The sequence below is a fragment of the Elephantulus edwardii genome, unplaced genomic scaffold (assembly GCF_000299155.1).
Source record: "Elephantulus edwardii isolate Elephantulus edwardi_28Jun2011 unplaced genomic scaffold, EleEdw1.0 scaffold00191, whole genome shotgun sequence".
In the NCBI taxonomy this organism is placed as follows: Eukaryota; Metazoa; Chordata; class Mammalia; order Macroscelidea; family Macroscelididae; genus Elephantulus; species Elephantulus edwardii.
This window is the reverse complement of record NW_006399941.1, coordinates 1,687,562-1,702,408: the sequence shown is the minus strand read 5'-3', so window position 1 is coordinate 1,702,408 and position 14,847 is coordinate 1,687,562. Positions and strand designations below refer to the sequence as shown.

The window sequence follows — 14,847 nt, the reverse complement described above, 5'->3', positions numbered from 1 at the left end:
TGTCTTCGGGTTGGCAATGCAACTCCTTACCCACAAGGCCACCAGAGCTCCCTTTTGTTTAACTATTGTTGTTTGCATTCAAGGCTGGACTGACCTATAGCTGACTGACCCTTTTGCGAGTTTTCACCTACAGGTATTTTAAAAAGAATAGTAGATTTCTGCTGAAACAGTCTACAAAAATTTAACCTACCATCATTTTGATGTCATTTCCTCTAATACTGTCAGCTGGTGAGGTACACATCTCCTGTAGACCCTTAGTGATACCACCTGCAGCCCCAGTGCGACAGACGTAAGCCAGAGGGTGAGGTACAACTCTTGGTCTCAAACCTACAGTCTGTTGTTGCTGTCAGGCCAGCCCACACTCATGGGTACCCCATCGACAGTGGAATATTGAGAAGTCCTGTTCAATCCCCACCTACATGGCAGATTGGACCACTCTGATTCATAGGGGTTTTATTGACTGATTTCCAGAACTGGATTTCCAGATTTTTTTTCCTGGTCAACCTTAGTCTGTAAGTGCTTCTGAAATCTGTTTACCATCATTGCAATACACAAACCTCCAGTGGCCAGAATTGAACCCTATGGAGAGCCCCCCAAACGTCCCCCCACCAGGAAAAGCAATTGGACTGCAATTGAAATGCCATTGGACTGCCACTGTCCTCAGACACTTACAAAGCAGTAGATACAGTCTGACTCCCACTCGCCAACACATAGGCAGCCTACTGTAAATCAAGTCATTTTCTGCCAAGGCCTCTCTCTCTCTCTCTCTCACACACACAATTACAGCAGGACCCTTGAGACTCATGAAACAAAGCCAAATTTCCGAATGAATGGAGACTTAGTCAATGCACGTCCTTCATTTTCCACATGGCTGACAGAACTTGGGCAGTGATGAGACAAGTCCAAATTATTTTCATCTGGTTGAAGAGGGAAACAACTTCTCTTTGCACCCTCATGTGTGAAGAACCAGACCTCTGTGTGGGTGAATTTGAGCTGGCAAAAGGTGGGTCTGCTAAGAGAACGTTGCCAGCTGAAGACTGTGTTTGTAATCGTTGCCCACGCTGGTGGGCGAGCTGAGTTATTGGGCCAACTCTTTTTCTGTTTGTTTGTTTTTACTCTCCAAAAATGGAGAACCTTCATTCAGACATCTGTGGGGAGCTTGCATTTGCCAGATACGATGCTAGGAATGAGAGTGCAGATCAAGTTTACCCCGAGTATTGATTCTACAAAGAGAGAGTAAGATCCCTTTACATACAGAGTGATTATTTCACTCTAAGGGGAGGCCCAGATGGTTGTCATGATAGCCACAGACCAAGTACAGGAACTAGTCTCCAATCAGGCCACAGGTTGAACTTCTCTATCAATAATCTTTTCCTCACTGCTGTGGAACAGTGAAGTCACTGGAGTATGAGAGCTGAAGGACCTGAGAGCTTAGAGACCTGGATTCTGCCCTCAGTTACACATGGATTGGGTGACTATGTTAGAAAGTGAAATGTATTCCTCTAAAAAGATATATTGAAGTCTTAATCCCTGGTAGCGGTCAACACAAACCTGTTTGCAAAGAGGGTCTTATAAGAAATATCAGTTAAGCTATCATGAGGTCATCCTATATTACCTGAAACCCCATGGTCGTCAAGTCAGTTCCTACTTGTGGTGACCCATTGTTGGGTACCTGAGGCCATAAACGTTTATGGGAAGAGATGACCAATATTTCTTCCATCAAGCAGCTAGTGGCTTTCTACCACTGACCCTTCAGTTAGCAGTTCAACACATAACACACTGTGCTAACAGGGCTCCTTTAACCTCAATTAGCTGGGAGAAAGATGAGAAGTCTCTTTCTTTAAAGATTTACAGTCTCAGAAATCCAATGGAGAGGCACCATGAGTCAGACCTGACAGCAGTGGGTTTTTATTGTAGGGCAATTACAAGGCGACCTGGTGGTGCAATGATCAGATCCTTGGCTGCTAATCAAAAGGCCAGCAGCTTGACCACACCAGCAACTTCATAGAAGAAATAGTTTCTTTTCATAAAGATTGTAACCTTAGAAATCCTAGAAGTCCACAACATGAACAGTCTTCCAAGTATCCTGAAAAACCTACAACCAGGAGAAGATAAAATAGACAAATGGGACCTTCTAAGAATCAAATCCCTATGCACATCCAAAAACTTCTCCAACAGGGTAAAAAGGGAAGCCACAGACTGGGAAAAAGTATTTGGTAATGACATGTCAGATAAGGGACTTATATCTAGAATTTATAAAAATATTTGAGCAACACAACAAATCCAAATGAAAAATGGGCACAGGATTTGAACAGACACTTCACCAAAGAAGACATTCAGATGGCTAACAAGCACATGAAGAAATGTTCAAAATCCCTAGCTCTAAAAAAAAAAAAAATACCTAGCTCTGAAAGATGCAAATAAAAAAAACTATGAGATACCATTTCGCCGCAGTCAGAATATCAAAATTTAACAGAACAGCAAACATCAAATGCTGATGAGGTTGTGGAGAAACTGGAACCCTTATTCACTGTTTTTGGGAGTGTTGGTGCAACCACTACGGCAGGCTGTATGATGCTTTCTCAAAAAGTTGCAAATAGAGATACCATTTGACCCAGCAATTCCACTACTAGGAATATACTCCAAAGAGACCATAACTGACATCCAAGCAGATATATGCACACCCATGTTTATCGCGGCTTTGTTCACAATAGCAAAGAGTTGGAAACAACCCAAGTGCCCATTAACAAATGAATGGATAGAGAAGCTCTGATATATTCACACAATGGAATACTATGCTGCATTGAAAAATAAGGAACTCATTAAATATTATACAAAATTGGAGGACATTATGCTAAGTGAAAATCTCAATCATGAAAAAAACTCAAATATTGCATAATGCCTCTCTTGTAAAATGGGACTGACATCGGGGCTGGGAAGAGACTGAAAAAGAGGGGATAAAAAATGTATACTGCATTGAAACAGATGAGGGAGAGAATTGTTTAAAAGGGATATGTGATTAGGTATTATTGTCATGACAAGAGTCCAGAATGAATGCTGCATAGTAGAGTGGACTTGGGGGGAGGGATTGTATAGCAATGAAAGAATTTTTATTTTACTTTTCAAAGAGAAGAGTGAAATGAGGGGAGGGGTAGGCAGGAAGAAAAGTGCAACAGTGAATGAACAGAAATCCAAATTCTCTGTAAACTTTAATTAAAATTAATTTTTAAAAAAAGCCCCACAATGGATATGAATGAATGTATAAAATAAAATGTATGTGAATGAAGCACCAGTATATGAATTATTGTATGAAAAGCAATAAAGGGGTAGACACCTTTGGTCCTTAGCACCTTAAATAAGTCTTTTGCCACCTTATTTAAAGCCATACATCCTTTCATTTCTTGACTGGTGATTCCATGATTGTGAATTTAAATAAAATTATATCCTTGAAAATGAAAAAAAAAACGGACACCATTGTTCGTCAATAATTTGGAGAGGGCTTCAACTGTAGGCTTCTCCAGTGAACACATCTCCTGATCTCCTGACTGCATGTGTATTGATTATGGATCCAAGTCAGATGAAGTCACTGGGAATCCTCAATTTCTCTATTTTTGGCTTTGGTCATTGGTTTGTTTTCGTGATGCTGAAGTATATTTGGATAACAGTTGTAGTAACATAACTGTTCTTCCTTGTATATTTATGGATATTATCTTATAATTGACAGCAATATACTTCAGAACAGTTCTTGAAATATTCTTTGAGATGATTTTATTGACTCTACAAAATCATTCAACTGTTTGGATCATTGCAGATTATAGATAACATTGGAAAGACTAGAAGTTTCAAAGCATGCATTTAATTGTGTTCACTGGTACCTATACATAGATAAAGAAGCAGTTGTTTAGGGGAGCTTTGGTGGCCTAGTGGCAAGGAGCTGCAACTACAATCCCAGAGGTGCACGGTTTGAATCCACCAGATGCTCTGTCGGGGAAGGAGGGGCAATCTCCTCCTGTACCAGTCAGATCTGATGTGATGGTACACGCACACAAAAATAATAAAATAAAATAAAATTTTAAAAAAAGGAAGCAGTTGTTTAGACAAAAAAGGATATGATATTGTGCTGTTTAAAATCAGGAAATGTGTGCATTAAGGTTATAAAAATTCATCATTTTATGCATTCTGTATGCTGAGCAAATAATCTGAGAATCTGGACTAAAGATGGAGATAGCACTATAATCTGAGGAAGAGTTACCAACAACTGATGTGGAATTAAGAAGATTGGAAGCATTTACTGATGAAAGTTAAACACTGCATCCTTCAACATGGATTGCATCTGAACAGAATACAAAACAAAAATCCCCACAAGTCAATCCCTAAACAAGATTCTAATAATCAGAACAAATATTGAGGTTGTGAAGAATTTTATTTTATTTGGATGCACAGTCAATATTCAGGGAACGATAAGTCAGGAAATCAAGTGACTTAAGGCATTGGGCAAACCTGCTACAAAAGACAAAGTGAAAAAAATTAAATAAAAAAAAAAAGACAAAGTGTTCAAAAGCAAAGACATCATTTTGAGGACCAAAGTTCATCTGACCCAAGCTATAGTATTTTTAATTAGATTTTAGTTGGGAAAGCTGGGCGATGAATAAGGAAGATCAAAGACAAATGAATGTCTTTAAATCATGGTGTTGGAGAAGAATGTTGAAATAAGTACATTGTGGTCTGCCAGAAGAGTAGCCAAATATACCCCACCTTGGAAGAAGTGTATTTGGATACTTCTTAAAAGTAAGATGGTGAGGCTTCATCTCATATGTTTGAGGTATGTAACAGAACAGACCCAGTTGGGACATTGTGACAGCACATATACTTTGTTGTTGTTGTTGTTGTTATGTGCCATTGAGTCACCTGTGACTCATAGAAACCCTATCTTGAAACAGTCTCACTGACTCTGATTCAATTGCCCCAGTTATCATGTCAATACATTTCATCTGGGGTCTTCCTCTCCTGCGCTGTCCCTCCACCCTTCTAAGCATGATGTCTTTCTCCAAAGACTAGTCCCTCCTGGCCATGTGCCCAAAGTACATGAGATGGAGCTTCAAAATCCTTGCCTCCAAGAAGAAATTTGGTTTCACCCTTTCCAAGACAGGACTGTTTGTTCTCTTGGCAATCCATGGTATGTTCAAGACTTTTCTCCAGCACCACAACTGGAAGCCATCAACTGTTCTTCTGTCATCCTTAGTCATTTCCCAGTTTTCTGATGCTGAGGAGACCATGACCTAGATTAGGTGCATCTTAGTCTCCAGACTGACATCATAGTTCTTAGCATTCTAGAGAGGTCCCTGACAACAGACTTTCCCAGTGCAATTTGTCTTTTGATTTCCTGACTGGAATATCAAAATCTTCATGCTTCATGTGGAGAGAAAGTGCTGCCTTTGAGAACTGTTGCTCTTAGAATTTGGGGTAAAGTTAGATGAATAAGATTACTCAGAAAGCAAATATATCTAGATAAAAAGCAATTAGAAGACTTAGGGTATTTTCAGATATTAAAGATTTATTTCAGCTTTTAATGCTCTCTGCATAATGATACCTTGCAATTACAGCTGATCGTTTTGCTCTTCATAATGCTGAAATACAAATAACTGTGCACCTGTGGTCAGGTCTACCCAGCACAAACAAATCACTAAACAATTCCGTGAGAACTAGGGCTTTGTGTTCAGTTCTCTGTTATTGGTGGATAGCATAAGTCAACACCACGTACGATAGGCTGAAACCTTTCCACCTCCTCTAGTCTCTGTTGTGCTGAAGTTCATTATTGCAGTCTCTGTGCCAATTCATTGCCTTTCTTTTATTGACCCTCAACTTTTCCAAAGACATCCAATAACGCCTTTCTCTAGGGAGTGGCAACTCCTGATAACATGGCAAAAATATGTGAGAGAGTCGCATCCTTGCTTCTAGGGAGCTTTCTGGGTGCACATCTTCTGAGATAGACGTGTTTGTTCTTTGACAGTCCGGTGTTTGTGGGTGGCAGAAGCTTCATTTAGTGGAGTTTTAGCTGAGTTAGTACTGTTTCAGATCACTGCCTTTCACAGCTAACCAGCCAGCTATGTATTTTCTATTTTAAGAGACAAATCTCTCTGATTATTTCTGACACACAGCTGAGGGTTCTCCTTTGCCTTATGCCTCTCCATAGTCCTTAATATCCACCCCACTGCTTGCTTGGCCTAAATAACAATAATAATAATAATACATGGCTTATAACCCAGACATTTCTGGGTCTTAACAATCTATTTTTCATTCACCACTCATTCACTTCTTTCTCAATCTATTTTAGGTTCTTCCTTCAGCTATTTTCAGTCTAGAGGTTTTTGTTCTAGGGGCCATTTCAATATAAGATAATGATGATAAACCCCATAATATTGCATCCTTATTTTTAACACTGATCAGAGAAGATCAGAAAAATTTCAAGAAGTACCATATGAACAGGAGCCAATGTTAATGAAAGAGGAACTGGAAGCTGCATTGAAGGCATTGTCAAAAAATAAGGCCCCAAGAATTGATGGGATACCAATTTACTTGTTTCAATTAGCAGATGCAGCTTTGGATGTGCTCACCAGTCTATGATAGGAAATTTGGAGGATGGCTGTCTGGCCAATGGACTGGAAGAAGTCCATATTTGTTCCTAATCCCAAAAAGGGTGATCCAACTGAATGTGGAAATTATCGAATAATATCATCGATAATCACATGCAAGCAAAATACTACTGAAGATCATTTAAAAAATGATTGGAACAGTACATAGATGGGGAATTGACAGACATTCAAGTGGGATTAGAAGAGGCCATAGCACCAGGATTATCATTGCTGATGTCAGATGGGTCAGATGGATTCTGGCTGAAAGTAAGGAATACCGGAAGAATGCCCATTTGTGCTTTATTGACTGTGCAAAGGTGTTTGTGTGAATCATGACAAGTTGTGGCTTACATTGAAAAGAGGGGGAATCCCGGAGCACTTGATTGTGTTCATGAAGGAACCTATACCTGGATCAAGGAGGCTGTTGTGTGAACGGTGCAGGGGAGCACTGCATGATTTGGAATTGGGAAGGGAGTGCGTCAGGGATGTATTCTATGCCTATACCTGTTCAATCTCTATGTTGAGCAAATTATCAGAGAAGCTGGACTCTGTGAAGAGGAGTGTGGCACCAGGCTTGGAGGGAAGCTCATCAATAACCTGCATTATGCAGATGACACAACGAGTGAGGTATGAAGTAATGCTGAAAGTAAAGAGGACTTGAAGTACTTGTTGCAGAAGATCAAGGAAGGCAGCCTTCAGTACGGACTGTGTCTTAATATCAAGAAAACAGGATTATTACTACTGGACGAATAGGCAGTGTCATGATGGATGGAGAGGAGATTGAAACTGTCAACAGCTTCATCTTGCTTGAATCCACAATTAGCACTCTTGGTGCCAGCAGTCAGGAAATAAGGAGATGCACTGCACTAGGAATATCTGCAGTTAGGGATCTTTCCAAATTACTGAGGAGTAGTGATGTCAGTTTGAGAACTAAGGTGCATCTGATTCAGGCTGTGATCTTTCTGATTACTAGTCATGTATCCAAGACCTGGACATGAATAAGGATTACAGAAAAAGAACTGTCACCTTTAAGCTGCAGTGTTGGAGAAGAACCCTGAGCATCTCATGGACAGCTGAGAGAATAAATAGGTATGTCTTAGAGAGGGGGCAACCAGAGTGCCCTTTGGAGGCAAGAATGATGAGGCTTTGTCTCACATACTTTGGACATATTGCTAGAAGGTGCTATTCCTTGGAGAGGGACGTTATGTTGGGAAGGTGGAGAGTAGGCAAAGGACAAGATGACCCTCAACCAGGTAGATTGACACGGTGACTGCTGCAATGGGATCATGTGTGTCAGAAAGTGTGAGAATGGAGGACAGGACTAGGTTCAGATCTTTTGTGCATAGGGTCGCTATGAGTCGTACGTGGCTCAGTCACAACTAACAACAACAACATATTTAACACCATGTCAAAGTGGTTTTTTTTTATCTCTTTTGTGAGGATAACTAGTATAGTAAATAAAAAGATCTGTTGTCCACAACCTTTAGCTAGTCTTCCCTTATGCGTTTGTATTATTCTTTCTTATGTCTCTATCGTCATCCTGAAGAAACTGGTGATGCAGTTCATCAGAATTATGCCAGTAACCCAAAAGATGAGGGTTTTCTGGTGGTTCAAATCCACCAGCGGCTCCAAGGAAGGAAGATGAACACCCTCTCATAGGATTTATAGCCTCAGAAAACCTGAAGGAGAGGCAGCTAGGGCTTGGTTCTGACTCCATAGTAATGAGATTTTTTTATTATTGCCCTGTTATTATAGTGTTTCATGAGTTGGGCTGGTCACCAAAAGGTCAGTGGTTCAAATACACAAGCTACTCCGTGGGAGAAACATAGACAGTCTCCTTCCATAATGATTTACTGACTCAGAAGCCCCCTGGAGGTTCACTATGAGTCAGGCTTTGTCAATGGCAGTAGGTTTATTTCGGGGGAGCTTTATGACTATGTTTAATGTGGTGTCATGTTTGCAGTCTTAGCTGCTAATCCAATCTGAAGGTTGGATATTTGAACCCACTCCTGAAGGAAATACTGATGATTTTCCTCGTGAAGGTTTTGATGTTGGTAGGTTTCGTCAAATTGACTACAACTCGTAGCGACCCTATGACCAATAACGGGTCTGCACCTTGCCCTCGCCGGTGTCACCCTCACGACCTGTCATGCTCCAGGCCACTGTGGCCGTCATTGTCCCAATCCATCTGGTTGAGGATCTTCCTCTCTCTCACTGATCCTCCACCTTGCCTTGAATGATGTCTCTCCTGAAGGTTCCTCCTGAAAATAAGCCCTAAGTGAGATGAAGTTTCACCATCTCTGCCTCTAAGGAGTGCTCAGCAAAGTACAATTCAGAAAGCCCTGTGGGACAGTTTTCCTTTTTCACATGAAGTTGTTATGAATCTTTTCATAGTAACTCAATGGCACAAGGCAACAACAACAGTTAGTGCATTGATGGTAATTACTTGTTCACATGTATGGTTTCCCTTTTAGAATATGAACTACTCAAGGGCAGGGTCTGTGGTTTGTGCATCTTTTGAACCCACCATCTGGCACAGGACTTAACACGTCATATGTAACATAGATACAGGTAGATGTGTGTGTGACCACAGTGGTAACACTAGGTATTACATTTTCTTACATTTTGTTAAAGTCACTGACAGTAGACCAGTAGATATGCTTGACTTTTCCATAAAAAGATCACTGATGCTATGAAATACGATTAATAGACCATGTTTCTAATATACAAGGAGATTAACAGAAAAACTCGGAATTCAATCTCTTGATAAAGCAGCCCTCATATTATATATACGTTATCAGAGATGTTCAAACATTACAAGGATAAGGACTCAAATATTTACTTCATTCCAGAAGCAGCCCTAGCCTTTATGATTATCTAAGAGCCACATGAAGCCAATTAAACACCCAATAAGATTTACACAACATAAAAAAAATAGATTAACTTGTGCTGCCCTCTTCAAATGAACCCCACGTGACCCCGAGGCGTTCAGTAATGGTGACTCCATGAGAGACTCCTAGGTACCAAGTGTGGCATGCTTTGCGGCATCACCTTTGCTCCATTCTGTGCCTGGCAACCATTCAAACTCAGCTTGATGTTTTCATAACCACAGTCTCCAGAGAGATGTATCAGCATAAATAATCCTTAACACTTCCAGCAATTTTTTTCCTTCCTAATTCATTCTATGGCTTTTTATCTAAACAACTACTATTTTTTAGCTGAGGATGCTCTGCTTCTCAAGAGTTCAGATTATTATACAAATGTAAAAGTTCACACTTAATCCCATGGCTTTAAAATTCAGACTATTAGGATTCTCTTTGTTCTGTCTGAATTTTCAGCCCACTGAAAGTATATTCTGTTCATAAGGAGGGTTCAAAGTTTTGCTTAGATAGTGTCACACTGCTCAAAAAATCTTGAAAAGAACCTCACTGTCATCAGAGTCAGAACAGGCTCATAGCTGAACCTTACTTGATTCCATAAATTATTTAAAAACACAGAGAGTGGAGTGCTTATTGCTTGGAAAACTGGTGTAACTGGTGAATTACATTTTACACTTTGTTGTTACATGCCATCGAATCACCTGTGACTCATAGCAACCGTATGAACATTAACTCTGAAAGCTGCCCAGACTTGCGCCAATCTCATCGTCCCCAAAAGATCTAATCCCATTGCTCCAGTCACTGTATCAATTCATCTCATCCTGGGTCTTTCTCTCCTGCGTTGTCCACCTAACCTTCCAAGAATGATTTCCATATCCAAGCACTGAACCCTTTAAACCATGAACCCAAAGTATATGAGACAGAGTCTCAAAATCCTTGTCTCTAGGGAACAAACTGCTTTCACCTCGTCCAAGACAGACCTATTTGTTCTCCTGTCAGTGTGTGCTATGTTTCGACACTCTTCTTCAGCACCACAACTCAAAGGCATCAACCTTCTTCTATTATCCTTGGCTATTGCCCAGCTCTCTGATGCATAGTAAGTAATTGCGAGGACCATGGCTTGGATCAGGCGCACCTTAGTCTCCAGACTGACATCACTGTTCTTTAGTACTCTCGAGAGGTCCCTGACAGCCAATTTTCCCATTGTAATTTGCCTTTTGATTTCTTGACTGCTGGTGCCAAGAGTGTTGTCTCAATCTAATGAACTTAAATTTAAGAAGCCACAAGTGACTGTTATACAACACAGCTGTATGTATACATTGATCAGAAAAGCAAAATATAAGACATTGGGAAAAGTATTTAAAGATATTTTATAAACCTTTGCCATTTTCATTCCTGGAGGTGGGGAGCATTATTCATTTATCTCCCGACTTCCTCTACAGTGTCTGTGACTTGGTGCTAACTGCTATGTCATTCACCAGCCCCTGGCTTTGGTGGGTCTCATCTTGGCTCTGTATCAACACCCCTACACCCCGAGATTCCTTCTAGCCAGCCCTGGGGAGGGGGCTGGGAAGCTGTGTTTTCTAAGCTCCACAGATGACTCCAATCCACGGTCAGGGTGGAGGACAACCGCTCTACACCAGAGATCCCAAACCGGCAGCCTTTGGGCCAAATACACCCTCCAAGCATATGTTCATCCCACATGGCATTTTCAAATGTTTTTAATTAGTTGCCAACTTCCACAAGTTGTAATATTTTAAAATGCACTGTGTAGAAGTAAACAAAGTCAACTGTGTTGGCTAAAGCATACCTCACTGGTTCAATACCGCCTCATAGTTGCACAATTCTTGATAAGCCTTTGAGTTCGAGATCCCTCCCTTATTCTATTTCTATGCAACACTTGTCAAGACAGGAAGTCATTCTTTTGTATCAATGAGCCATTCCCTGGACGCTGGACCAACCATTTTCACAGTGGGACTGCCCTGGGTCATTTTGGCAGGCTGAATTTAACTGTCTTGCCTTCCTGAAAAACCTCTGAATAGATTTGACAGAGTCTGGATAAAACATGGGTTTTAACTCAGTACCCCGAGACCAATCCCATTCAAGGATTATCCAAATCCAGGATGAATATTGTCTTACTTGTTTTCACTCCCCAGTCTTACCTACCTAAAACACCATACGGTTATCTGACTAGAATGTTAGGGATGGCATCTTTTGTAGTAATTTATATTTTTGCGTCGAAAACCTTTTTCTGGCTCTCTCATATTTCACCTATGCTTTCCTTCCAATATTTTTATGTTCAGACACGATTCTTAGCATTTTGTGAAAAGTCTTTTTGAGTGTTTGTGGGATCAATAGGTCCTCTTCTCGGGGGAAAAAATGCATCCATGCAAAAAACAATAATACAATCTATTTGGAGAATGGATGTTGCATGGCTCCTTAAATTTCATTTATTGACTCTTAGTAGAAGCCATCAGCCTGAAATACCTGCTAATTGGTAGATGGATCAACACAGCGACTGTAGCAATGGGCCTGAGAATATCAGGAGTGATGAGATTAGCACAGGATGGGACAAGGTTCAGATCCATTGTTGATAGGGTCACTATGAGTTTTAGTAAACTCAGTGGCACTTAACAACAACAACTAAGTACATGCTTATACCAGGCCCAAGACATCAAAATGTCAGGCACAGCTTTGCCAGGTGGCAGATCTGCATCAAGCCTTCACCAGCCTGGCTTATCATTTGATTTTAAGTAAAACACAAGAGGCTGAGGAGTCTCACTTCTAGGACCACGTGAAACTGTCATCATAAGTGTATATGTGAAGGCACGGCAGATTTCTAAGCAAGCAATAAATAAACCTGGGATATTGTTGTTGTTCATTGCTGTCGAGTTGAGCTTGACTCATAGCGACCCTATGAACAAAAGGCCTGAAGCCTTTCTGTAACTATTGACATTTATCAAAGTTCATAGAGTTTCTGGAGGCATGTAGTTTTGGAAGTGGATGCCACTCCTGCTTCCAATCTGTGATAGGATTTTTACACATCCATAGAGAGCTCCACAAGAAGGCCGAGACACTTCCAACAAGTGTGTTCATGCGCGTCTTGGGAACAGGGAACTCAATGAGTGAGACGGGCCAAGTCCCTTAACTCAGAGCTGATTTGCTCCGGTTTTGAGTCCTGATAGCTGGGTTGCTAACTGCACTGGACTGCGAACTGCGCGACTGGCGGTTTGAACCTCCAAGCCGTTCTGTGGGGAGAGATGGGGCGGTCTGCTCCCATGGAGACGGCCGGCCTTGGAAACTCAGTACAGCAGTCGTACCTCGTCCTGTCACTATGAGTCAGCATCGACTCAACGATAATGATTTTTCTTTTCTTTTTTTTTTTTGAGAGAGTAGCATTCCCTAGCCTCATTAGTTCCGTTATCAAGGTGCAAAATTAGGAATCATGTGAAGACATAATACCTGCAATATGAAATGAAAAATATTTTGCTTTCTAATTGGAAATGCCTGCATTTCCATCTTCATCTATTTCTACCTGAAGGCAAGCAACAAAGAGAAAATGAAAAATTAGCCCTTACATGTATCTGGGCTCCCCTGGAGTAATACAAGAGATGTTGTTGTTGCGACCCTAGGTACAACAGCCCTAAACCGTGCTCTATCCTGTGCCAATCTCATTGCCTCCGACACACCCATCCCGATTACCCCAGTCATTGAATCAATCCACCTCATAGAGGGCCTTCCCCTCCTGCGCTGTCCCTCCACTCTGCCCAGCATGATGTCCCTCTCTAAAGACCTGTCTCTCCTTACATGTCCAAAGTATGTCAGGCGAAGCTCCAGAATCCTTGCCTCCAAGGAGCAGCCTGGTTTAGCCCTCTCTAGTATGAATCTATTTGTTTTCTTGGCAGTCCATGGTACAATCAGTACTCTTCTCCAGCACCACAGCTCAAAGGCGTCAATTCTCCTTCTATTCTCCCTAGTCATTGTCCAGCTTTCTGATGTATAGTAAGTGATTGCGAGGACCATGGCTTGTATCAGGCGCACCTTAGTTTCCAGAGAGACACCGTTGCTCTTGAGTACTCTAGAGAGGTCCCTAACCGCAGACTTTCCCATTGCAATACGTTTTTTTATTTCCTGGCTACTGATGCCAAGAGTGTTGACCGTGGAGCCGAGCCAACTGAAGCTGTGAACAATCTCAATCTCTTCACCATCCATCCTGATGCTACCGATTGGTCCAGTGGTAAGAATTTTTGTCTTCTGGACATTGAGCCTCAGTCCATATTGAAGGCTGCAGTCCTTGACCCTCTGCATTAAGTGCATGAGGTCCTCCTCAGTTTCAGCAAGCAGGGTTGTGTCATCTGCATAATGCAGATTGTTGATAGATCGTCCACCAATCCTAACGCCACGCTTCTCCTCATAGAGCTCCCGGATAATCTGCTCTGCATACAGGTTGAAAAGGTATGGAGACAGGAGATAGTTTATAAAAATCTCCTTATTCCAGCACACTGAGCTACCCCACCACACCCGACCCTCATGTGCTGGCTCTGCAGCACCCACCACGGCCACTGTTCAGGGGCTGGGAGGGAGCTGGTGCCTGGTAGACAGCAAAGGCTTTGACGAGTCCATGAAGGAACTGAGAGTGGGAATGGATCTGCAGAAAATGGGCTCACTGGCCAAGCGGGATCGTAGCATCACTTCTGATGGCGAAGCCCTTACCATGAAAACTGAAAGCACTTTGGAAACAACACAATTCTCTTGTAACCTGGAAGAAAAGTTTGAAGAAACTCCAGCCAATGGCAGAAAAACCCAGAGTAGCTGCAACTTTACAGACAGTGCTTTGGCTCAATGCCAAGAGTGGGATGAGAAGGAAATCACATCAGCTAGAAAACTGGAAGATGGGAAGTGAGTGGTGGAATGAGTGATGAACAACGTCACTTGTGCTCGGACCTATGAAAAAGTAGACTAAAAACTCCATCTTTGCTTTGGAAAGGAATTAGTTATGAGAATGAACAAGCTTGAGTCAGTGATCAGATCTCCAGACTGCTGCTGCTTTTTGGTCTTGTCTTCCGTCCCACCTCCCCACTACTGTGTTCATTTATTTCTGTCACAAACATTTTACATGCAGATATCTCAAAGTGTTGGTTTAAGTAGGATCATCTCTTTAGTTAGTAAATAAATGTGTTTGTGCTAATAAAAAAACACAAAAACCCAACCCACCCAAAACCAAATTTCCCTGTTCGGATCGTCCTCTGCTTGCTCCCTGCGGATGCACTCTGCCCTGATGGAAGCTGACCCCTGTGGACTGCATCTTCTAGGCTCTCTGGAAAACCAGTTTCCAA

At 41.6% G+C, this 14,847-nt stretch overlaps 1 pseudogene; it reads left to right on the top strand.

Moving 5' to 3' along the window:
- Positions 1 to 14,474, top strand: part of LOC102868180 — a 34,955-nt pseudogene extending 20,481 nt beyond the window's left edge.
- The last annotated feature ends 373 nt before the right edge of the window (positions 14,475 to 14,847 follow it).